The following is a 10,511-nucleotide window of genomic DNA, read 5'->3' as shown; positions in this document are numbered from 1 at the left end:
GGTGTATAAAATATATCTCTGTAGAGCAAATAATAGCATTGTATATCTGTGGTTTTACTGAACGATTTTATTTATTTTTATTTATTTGGGGGGGGGGGGGTTTAACGCCAAGTGTTTTATTGTTGGGTTGACCTTGCATTATTCCTATACATTTATATATTAGGACACACAACTAAAGCTTTAGCAATTCTGTTTGCGATTTTGAAGTGTGAAATCTACACACACACATATGCTTTGAAAGTATTGTTTTGTCATCTTTTAATTCCAGCAGAATAACATAAGCCTAAAGAAGCATGCCTCCCTGGCCAGAAGCAAATTAACTAGCTATATTTTGGAAAAACAGCAAAACTTGTAGAACGTTTACCAAAAATCACTGTTTTGTTTTTTTAAGGGGTGTGTGGGGGGGGGAAGATGGGTGGGGTTGGGGTTGGGTGGCAATGTTTGTATTTTGCTTAATGTATGTAGGGTTTGGTGTCAGCGTTGCTCGTGTGGGTTCTCTGCTGTTCACTTGTGTTTCTTTGGTGGTGAGAGAGGTTGGGGTTGGCCTAGGATGTGATTGTTAGAAAAAAAAGAAGCTGGCTCTTATTTTCTGTTCTTCTCTCCTCCCTCTCAGTTGTATCACTGGCTGATTACCAGATCTTGTGTAGTCTGTCCTCAGATACAGATAGGGACTGTCTGCTGCTGAAGAAGAGAGATTTAAGCGTGTATAAACGCATATTGGGAAACAGGAGCACTTTTGCCATGGAGTAAGCACTTGCCATGGAGTAAGCACTCCTCTCCTGACAAGTGTGGGGAACAATGTAAGACACTTTTGTTGCCCACTAAATTAGCACTGCTGTTGGTGGATAAATAGAAAAAAAATAAGGCTTTTAATAACAAACAAATGCAACAAAACAACAAATGCAACATCAACGTTTATTAGCACTGTAAGGATGGTCATGAGGGCAGCAGCGCTCCACTTGTTCTATCCTGTTTTCCTATCAATAGCACCAGAGTTCTTGAACAGTGTTCCTGTCTGCACTTAGAGGTGTTTTGTTACTAACCAGTATTTTAGAGATACTTGTAGTAACATCTCATTATTTGACGGTGGTTATTAACAGAAGTTTTTTATATATTTTCCTTTCACTCATGTCTTTTGGGAAGCCTGAAAGTGAGTGCTGTTTCCTGCCCCCCCCCCCATGTACCTACTGGCAAATGAAGTGTATCCCTAGTGGGTGGGGGTATATTCATAGATACTATGGCTCTGGACACTCCCCTCTCTCTCATGAAGAGAAAGAAACTCTTTAGTGATGAGAGGGAATATTTTTCTTGCTCCCGCAAGGCACTTTTCCTATGGAGGTTTAGACAGGTTCTCTTTTTTTAAACTAGTATAGCCTCTGTGTATGGAGTGCATGATTTAGCAAATTTGTTATACCACTTAAAGTGTTAACACCTCTTGGCTAAATTACCATTTGAAGAAAGGAAGGGTAAGGGGTAGATTTAAAAAACAGGGTTAGATTTAAATCAAAAACAGAAATTCAAGTTTTCACCAAAGCCAATAATACAAGTTTGGTCAAATTAAATTTCTACTAAAGCCTCAGCACTGACGGATCATGTTTCCTGCATTAAACAGACATATCTGCAACCCTGGCAAATAAAATTGAGAGCTACATGCCTCCTTTATCTACAGGAGATTGGGGTACAGGTCTCTATAAAAATGTTTCAAAAATGTGGGATATTACTTTTTTTTTCTTGCCCCCCTCTGGTCATTAGTGGAACAAACAGCTGTGAAATGGCCAGTCTGGGTTCATAAATTCCAAATATGTTCCTAGTCATTTCAGCCATGAGCAGACTAAATTCTCTGCCCCCCTTATGTACAGAAAAATGGCCAAAGCCCATCCATCCTAATTATGAATTTGTATGTGCTTAAATAACTTTTGCTGGACTTTAGCATATTTGAAGTTTGGTTTTAAAATGGCAGATAAATGGTGATAACCCCATTCACTCCAAAACCTGCAGACACACTCCCTTTCATACAGCCATATATTTGATAGTTCTTTGTCCTTGCTACAGCTTTGGCAGACTCCACCAAGCGGCTCTGATGAAGTTGCTTGGCCATCCGATGGAGTAGTTGTTCTTGGTTGGCCGATGCCAAAACCTCCTTCCGTATTCACTCGCAGCTGTTGTGAATGGAAAAACAAGAGCAACGGTCAGATCCATTGGCTCAGGGATGGCCAATTATTGCACTGAGGGGCCATTTGGTTCTCTGGGCAGTTTTGGGGGAGGGCAGCAGGGTGGTTTGCCTCCGAACCTGACTCCTCCAAAGGTGGTCAGGCTCCATAAGGAACTGCATGTCACAGACAAAAAAAATGGCTTGGTCTTCCCTGGTCTCCTGCACTCCAGAAGGATCCCCGTGTGATCTGGATCAGGCCCTTTGTGCTACTGCATATCTGCAGATGGCAAAAAGCCCATGTGATCACACAGGGCCCCCGGACGTTTCACGGTCTATTGACCCTGTGCCACCACTGCGACTGCTTTCTTCGCTGCCACCATCCCGCTTCTCACGGGGACACACGGAGTCCAGACAGTTGTTAACATTAACAAATAATCAAGTTTATTTTTAAATGCAAGAACAAGCGTATGGTTACAATTTATTTTTCTCTTGTCAGTTTCCTAATCTTAGTTCCTAACAACTCCAAACTGTTTAATCCAACTATCTATCTGCCTCAACCTCACAATTCCTCTCACTCTCTCACAATACAACTCGACCAACCCACTGCCTATTCCACCCTCTTCCTTCTCCAACACCCAAGCCTCCATTCCCAACTGACAAACTTAATAATGGCTATGGTACCACTGCAAGAACCTCCCCCAAACCTCTGTCTGTTGCTATGAGGCAGCAAATCAGCTGGGGAAAAAGAGATTTGGAGAATGGCTCCTGACACTGTGGGGGGTGGGGTTCTCCAGCTACCTGGCCCCCACACAGGGAGAGAGTTACTTTTTGAGCAAGCCCTACAGATTCCCAACATCTCTCTTAGGCCGGTAGAAGCTTGAGTGCCCCACACCCGATACGGAACTGGAAGAGGTATTCTGCCACTTTCTCTAGGCGATGGCAAACTAAATGGAGAAAGTGCAGGTGTCTACTTTTCTGCCCTCCATTGTAGGGCCCTGGGTGATCTTACAGAAGGCCTCCAGCAGCACCTCAACCTGTCAGAGAAGGAGAGGGTTACTGAGACGGTACAAGAAGCGGGGCTGCCATCTAGGGAGCGTGTGGGTTGTTCAGCCTTCCTGCTGCTTCTTTTTGGGTTCCAGTAACAGAACTTGGGAACTTGGGGAACTCCTGTGGAATAGAAATACGCAGATCCATCTATGCAATTAGTATAAATTAGCTTGATTAGGCACACTCTCCCTCTCTTCCTCTCTCATGTACACACGGTTGAGAGATGGCTATGCCTTGTGTTAGACCAACTTACCCTGGTAAGAGAGTAGTAGGTATTGATGCACAATGCCGGACTGGTCCTCCAGTGCAAATGAGGACACAGAGCTCTTATGAGAAGTGCTTGGCCCCACATTGTTCATTCCAGCATCTCTGCAAAGGAAAGCTAAAGAGTGAGTTAGGGTCTCACTCACAGTACCCAACGCTGGGATGCCCTTGAGAGCAGCTCCTCACTAGCCCATGTCCCAACAATGCTCTGAATCCTGCAGTCCAACTGAAGCTGGCCAACCCCCTCCTAGATGGTCCTGAGCCTGCTGGTTTTTTTGTACTGCTAGCTAGAGCCTCCTTGGAGCTAGAGGAATCCCAGAATGCAGCCAATTCCTGCTGAAAGAAGGCTTGCAATCTGCACCTATCAGCTGATCCATGCCAAGGGCAAAGCCTGCTAGGATCAGCTGTACTATGGCCCAACTCTGTTCTCCAGATTGCTAATGCGCTCAGACGCCTGATTGTGTCCTGGGCACCTTGCAGGGTGGGCCTAGAAGGGGCTGCCTGAAGGCTTTGACATACCTGCATGGCTGCAATGCTTCCCTTCAGTAACTCACATATTCCTGAATATTCTGTAGGAGGTCGGAAAGATCTCATAGCGTCTTTCTTCAGGCTAGCTTCCGGAGAGCGATCAACAGCTGTGGGAAGTGCTGGCACACAGATGCCTTGTAGTCCTCCTTCCTGATGATGGCGTGCAACAGGCTGGTCAAATTTTGCTGGAAGAGAGAGAGGTGCAAGTCTCTTTCCCTGCATTACTTTACCCTGAACTGGATTGTTCCCTCATGTTTTATGGGGCATCTCAGCATGTCATCATGAACAGAATAGCATGGACTGTATATCTGTTTTTATAATCCCCCATTGCATCATGGAGGGGGGCATCCTAGCCCCTTTAGGAAGAAGCCATAGCTCAGTGGTAAAGCACTTGCCATGTCGCTGAAAGAAATAATTATTCCTTTATTCCCCTCTCTGACCATGACTCTCTTACGACACCGCAGAAGGTCCCAGGTTCAGTCCCTGACAGGCTCTGCAAAGTGCTGCCTGAAATCCTGGAGAGTCACTGCCAGTTTGTCCTGACAATACTGAAGGAGATGGACCAAGTGTCTGACTCAGTATAAGGCAACTTCCTGTGGCCCAATAATCAGGCAGAGGAAATATTAAACCCTTCCCCTCGCCCCCACAAAAAGGTCCTGACTCTGGATGTAAATAACCCGTCACCAACATTTGGGATTGGGGAAAGGGGGACTGGCCCCATGGCCACGCAGAAGTCTGGGAGCAGAGTTGCAATTCTCCCTCAAGTAAATAGCAGAGCAGCTTTGATTGGGTGTTGCTTAGACATCTGGAAGAAGACCCTTCCTTCACACATGTCTTTATTCCTTCCTTCCATCCCTTTATCATGGGGTAAAAGATTCAGGTGTGTTTTGTTTTTGGCTTTTTCCTAAACGAAAGCTGGCCTTTTTCAAGATGTACTTTGCGTGTGTGTGGAATTCTGTGGCAACATCATTGTTTGGGGCTTTTCTTTTCTCTGCTCCCACTGAACTGCAGAATACAGAAAGCCCTAAATATTACGAGGTTCTTTGTCCTTACCACAGCAGTGGAAGACTCCACCAAGAGCCCCAGATGCAGTTGCTCAGCCATCAGATGGAGTAGTTGTTGTTGGTCGGCCGATGCCAAAACGTCCTTCCATATTCTCTAGCAGTCTCTGTGAATGCAAAAACAAGAGCAATGGTCAGATTCAAGTCTTCTGCTTGCTGCCATGCAACAGAAAGAGGAAATGGCAGCAAGGGCTTTCTGAGTAAGCCCTTCAGATTCCTAACCTTTCCCTTAGCCCAGTAGAACCTGGAGGGCTCCATACCTGAAAGGAAACTGGAGGAGATATTGAACCACTTTCGCCAGGTGGTGGTGCGACAAGATGGAGAAAGCGAAGACGGCCATGTTTCTGCCCTCCACTGTAGGCCCCTGGGTGATCTTGTAGAAGGCCTCCAGCAGTACCTCAACCTGTCAGAGAAGGAGAGGGTTACTGAGACAGTACAAGAAGTGGGGCTGCCATCTAGGCAGCGTGTGGGGTGTTCAGCCTTCCTGCTTTTTTCGGGGTTCCAATGACAGGACCTAGGAACTTGGGGAACTCCCTCTCCCCCTCCCTCATGTACACACGTGAGTTGAGAGATGGCTGTACCTTGTGCGAAACCAACTTACACTGGCAAGAGGACAGCAATTATTGATGGAACAATTCTGGAACTGGTCCTCCAGTGGAATTGAGGAGACAGGGAGCTCTTATGAGGAGTGCTCAGCCTCACATCGCTCGTTCCAGCTCATTCTATGGTACCACTGAAATAACCTCCCCCAAACCTCTGTCTGTTGCCATGAGGAAGTACATTAGCTGGGGAAAAGGAGATTTGGAGAATGGCTCCTGACACTGTGGGGAGTGGGGTTCTCCAGCTACCTGGCCCCCACACTCGGAGAGATAGTTACTTTTTGAGCAAGCCCTACAGATTCCCAACATCTCTCTTAGGCCGGTAGAAGCTTGAGTGCCACACACCCGATACGGAACTGGAAGAGGTATTCTGCCACTTTCTCTAGGCGATGGCAAACTAAATGGAGAAAGTGCAGGTGTCTACTTTTCTGCCCTCCATTGTAGGGCCCTGGGTGATCTTATAGAAGGCCTCCAGCAGCACCTCAACCTGTCAGAGAAGGAGAGGGTTACTGAGACGGTACAAGAAGCGGGGCTGCCATCCTAGGGAGCGTGTGGGTTGTTCAGCCTTCCTGCTGCTTCTTTTTGGGTTCCAATGACAGAACTTGGGAACTTGGGGAACTCCTGTGGAATAGAAATACGCAGATCCATCTATGCAATTAGCATAAATTAGCTTGATTAGGCACACTCTCCCTCTCCTCCTCTCTCATGTACACAGATGGCTGTGCCTTGGGTTAGACCAACTTACCCTGGTAAGAGAGTAGTAGGTATTAATGCACAATGCCGGACTGGTCCTCCAGTGCAAATGAGGACACAGAGCTCTTATGAGAAGTGCTTGGCCCCACATTGTTCATTCCAGCGTCTCTGCAAAGGAAAGCCAAAGAGTGAGTTAGGGTCTCACTCACAGTACCCAACGCTGGGATGCCCTTGAGAGCAGCTCCTCACTAGCCTCTGTCCCAACAAGGAACTGAATCATGCAGTCCAGCTGAAGCTGGTCAACCCCCTCCTAGGTGGTCCTGAGCCGGCTGGCTTTTGGTACCACTGGCTAGAGCCTCCTTGGAGCTAGAGGAATCCCAGAATGCATCCAGTACTTCCTCTTCACCATCTTTTCGCCAGCTATACACCTGTAGTTTCTTTATCATGAGTGTTCATCAAGGCAAGTCTAATTTAATCTCTCCTACAGTTATATCTCCTTACCTCCAGTGCTTTGCCGCTGAACTGCTTGATAAATTCCTGTAGCAAGTGGGAAATGTCCAATGGGTTGAAGCTGCTCTCAACAGCAAGGTCACTGGCCAGAAAGCTTGTGGCCTCCAAGAGCTGCTCCGCAGGAAGGACCTCAGCAGCACTTTTGCACAGCTCTGTTCTCTAGATTGCTAATGCGCTCAGATGCCTTATTGTCCCTAAGTGTTTTTATTATTTTAAGAATTTCATAACGTACTGCTTATTTACAGTATTCATGGCCCATTGAATGGTAGAAATGAAACAGGGCTGCTTGTGTCAGAAAGGAAATGGCTGCCTTCTCAAACCCCCAGTTGTGGTCCCTCAATTCCCTGGAAGTGCCCAGCAGCTTCCATTGCCTCCCGTCCTTCAAAGAACCCAAGCAGCACCACCATAGAAATGAACCGGGGGGCATCTGAAAGTGATTGATAATTGGAGGGGGGGGAATTAGCACAGCATTACCTTGGAGGAAGATCCTCCCTCCTTCCAGGCTGAATTCAGAGATTTCATCTTCGTTGAAATCAATTCCCTGTCTATGAGAATAAAGAGAAAAGAAACATGAAAGTCAGAATGTGGAGTCCCAGAATGCAACCAAGGCCCCATGGGTACTGTGCATGTAAAGCAGTCTCACACCACTTTAAAGAGTCCTGGCTTTCCCCCCCACGGACCATGGGAAATGACCTTTGTTAAGGGTTCTGGTTGTTGTTGGGAGACCCCACTCTCCCTCAAAGAGCTGCAATTCCTAGAGTGTGTAGCAGTCCATGGGTATGTTTTAGTGGGAAGAGGTTTAGGGAGTCTTGCAGGTAATACATTCCTTCCAGTCTTACCTTGTTTGTGCCGCAGGATGGGCAGCAGATGGATCCAACACGTACAGGCAAGAAACAGCCACTAGTTGACCAAGGGGGGGATGCAGGAAGCGCCACAGAAGTCTGAGAAGAGATCCAGAGAAGTTACTGCCAAGAGAAGCAACCCATTATTGATGGCAGTGCTTTGGCCCACCAAGCATTCTCAGAATATAATTATAATTATAATATGTATATCCCTCTTCCCCCCCCCCCCGACTGGATTCCAGGCAACTTACAGATAAAAAATAAGAAGCATGAAAAAATAGAAAAAAACAATCATCAAAAAACAATTAAACATGGATAGAATTAACAGTATAACTATATAATCTCACTTTATCCTACATATAATTACAATGGAAGAGACCAGCCCTTTCATTCAAAGCAGTCAATTCCCCAAAGTCAGTTGGAATAAGAAAGTCTTCTCCTGCCAGTGGAAGGAGGAGCCAGTCTCACTTCTTTAGCGAGGGAATTCCAAAGTCAGCCACTGAGAAGGTCCTCTCATGCAGCCTCACCAAGTGTGCCTGGGAGGGAGGCAGGATCGAGAGAAAGGCCACCCCCCAAAAGGTTTGGACCCAGGTAGGTTCGTAGGAGAGAATGTGCTCTTTCAGATAGCTTGCGCCTGAGCTGTGTAGACTGCGGCCTAAAAGAACCTTGTGGACTCAGCCCAAAGGCTCATCTGGGCCACCCTTCTGTTCTCACAGTGGCTAACCAGATGCCTAGGAGTAGCCTGCAAGCAGGACCCGGGTGCAACAGGCCTCTTCCCAATTGCAAACTCCCGAGTGCAGCCAATTCTTGCCAAATTCCTGCCCTTGAGAGCAGCTCTTCACTAGCTTCTGTCCCAACAAGGATCTGAATCCTGCAGTCCAGCTGAAGCTGGTCAACCCTCTAGGTGGTCCTGGGCTGGATGGTCTTTGGTATTGGAGCTAGAGGAATCCCAGAATGCATGTAATTCCTGCCCAAAGAAGGCTTGCAATCTGCACCAATTGGCTGATCCATGCCAAGGACAAAGCCCACTAGGATCAGCTGTACTATGGTCCAACTCTGTTCTCTATATTGCTAATGGCTCAGACGCCAGATTGTGTCCTGGGCATCTAGCAGGGTGGGCCTAGAAGGCGCAGCCTGAAGGCCTTGACATACCTGCTTGGCTGCAATGCTTCTCTTCAGTAACTCACATATTCCTGAACATTCTGTAGGAGGTCGGAAAGATCTTGTAGTGCCTTTCTTTGGACTAGCTTCTTCTAGCTCTTCATTCCGGTCCTTGCTGAAGCCTTTGGGAGCAACATCAGCCGCATCCATAGAAGGTGTGGTTGGGATGCTGAGGGGAGAGAGGAAGAGCACTTTTGTAAAAAGGTTTTTGTATAAGAAACAGCTTCTGTTTGAAGGGGCACTTAAACATGTTTGGTGGACCTGTGAAAAAATCAAAAGCTTCTGGAACATAGTATATGACAGGCTTAAAAAAATGTTTAAGTATAACTTTATGAAAAATACAGAAGCTTTTCTACTAGGAATAACGGACACAGGTATAGCAAGAGAAGATCAGAAAATATTCCTTTATGCCTCAGGAGCAGCAAGAACCCTAATTGCTAAAAACTGGAAAAAAGAAACTGTGCCAACAAAACAAAACAAAAAAGGAATGGCAAGACAAACTGTTAGAGTATATTGAATTGGCTAGATTAACAGAGGCAATTAGAGATCACATGGGGAAAATGCATGGGGAAAATGCAGAGAATGCTTCACCAAACAGTGCCCTAAAATACATACCTGGACTTGTTTTGATTAATGTCTGCAGGAGACTTTGTGGATATTTAAGTTATAATTAGAAAAATCTTAATAATTACTCATAAAGGAAACAGCTTATTAGAATTAAATAAGGAGGCCAGATACAGGATAAAGGAAGTCTTTTATTTGGTTGTTTGTATTGTTGTATGTTATGCTTATTGTATGTTATGTTCATGTTTAATGTATTGGGGGGTGTGGGCTTTATGTTACATTGTAAATAAAATTTCCAGTAAAAATTTATTTTTTTAAAAAAGAAACAGCTTCTGTTTGAAGTGTCACCAGGCCTAATGGTTTTTATTATTTTAAGAATTTCATAACATAACTGCTTATTTACAGTATTCATGGCCCATTGAATATCGGGCACGTCCAACTCCCAAGAGACTGTGATCTACTCACATTATAAAAATGCTGGCTGTGTTCTACCGATTGTTACTGACAGGCAAAATTGTTGGGGCAGGGAGAGATCTACCTGTTGGACATGCCTGGAATAGTAGAACTGAAACAGGGCTGCTTGTGTCAGAACGGAAATGGCTGCCTTCTCAAACCCCCCGTTTTAGTCCCTCAATTCCCTGGAAGTCCCAAGCAACTTCCATAGCCTCCTATCCTAAGAAGGAACACCATAGAAATGGACGGGGGGGGGGGGCTTCTGAAAGCAATTGATGCTGGGGGAGGAGATTGGCACAGCCAATTACCTTGGAGTAAGAGCCTCCCTTCTTCCAGGCTGATTTCAGAGATTTCGTCTTCGTTGAAATTAATTCCCTGTCCATGAGAAGAGAGAGAAAAGAAACAGGAACGTCAGAATGTGAGGAATGGGTCAGGCCCCCAGGCAGAGATGTCACATTTTTGACAGATTTCTAAAGATGCTAATATTTAGAATGGGAGGGGTGTTGGATGGAGAACCTTTTCGCAAAATGGGGACAAGGAAGCATCTCAAAGCAAATTTCTGTTTGTGTGTTGATCTGGGAAGCACGGATAACGTAGGTTTGCATTAAATGGAAAGGCATTCATTCTTCTCTTCTAA

At 45.7% G+C, this 10,511-nt stretch overlaps 2 long non-coding RNA genes across 2 annotated transcripts; one reads left to right on the top strand and one right to left on the bottom strand.

Moving 5' to 3' along the window:
* The first annotated feature begins 496 nt into the window (after positions 1 to 496).
* On the top strand, positions 497 to 9,731 carry LOC307222285. The gene is made up of 2 exons (XR_013841720.1): positions 497 to 4,041; positions 8,908 to 9,731. It is a non-coding gene; the product is annotated as an uncharacterized lncRNA (long non-coding RNA).
* On the bottom strand, positions 2,568 to 6,359 carry LOC307222231. Its single transcript, XR_013841651.1, has 2 exons — positions 5,045 to 6,359; positions 2,568 to 4,176 (listed from the first exon to the last, which is right to left on the bottom strand). It is a non-coding gene; the product is annotated as an uncharacterized lncRNA (long non-coding RNA).
* Positions 9,732 to 10,511: the final 780 nt, after the last annotated feature.

This window comes from Podarcis cretensis (genome assembly GCF_951804945.1).
Source record: "Podarcis cretensis genome assembly, chromosome: 8".
Classification (NCBI taxonomy): Eukaryota; Metazoa; Chordata; class Lepidosauria; order Squamata; family Lacertidae; genus Podarcis; species Podarcis cretensis.
This window is presented reverse-complemented; position numbering and strand designations above follow the sequence as displayed.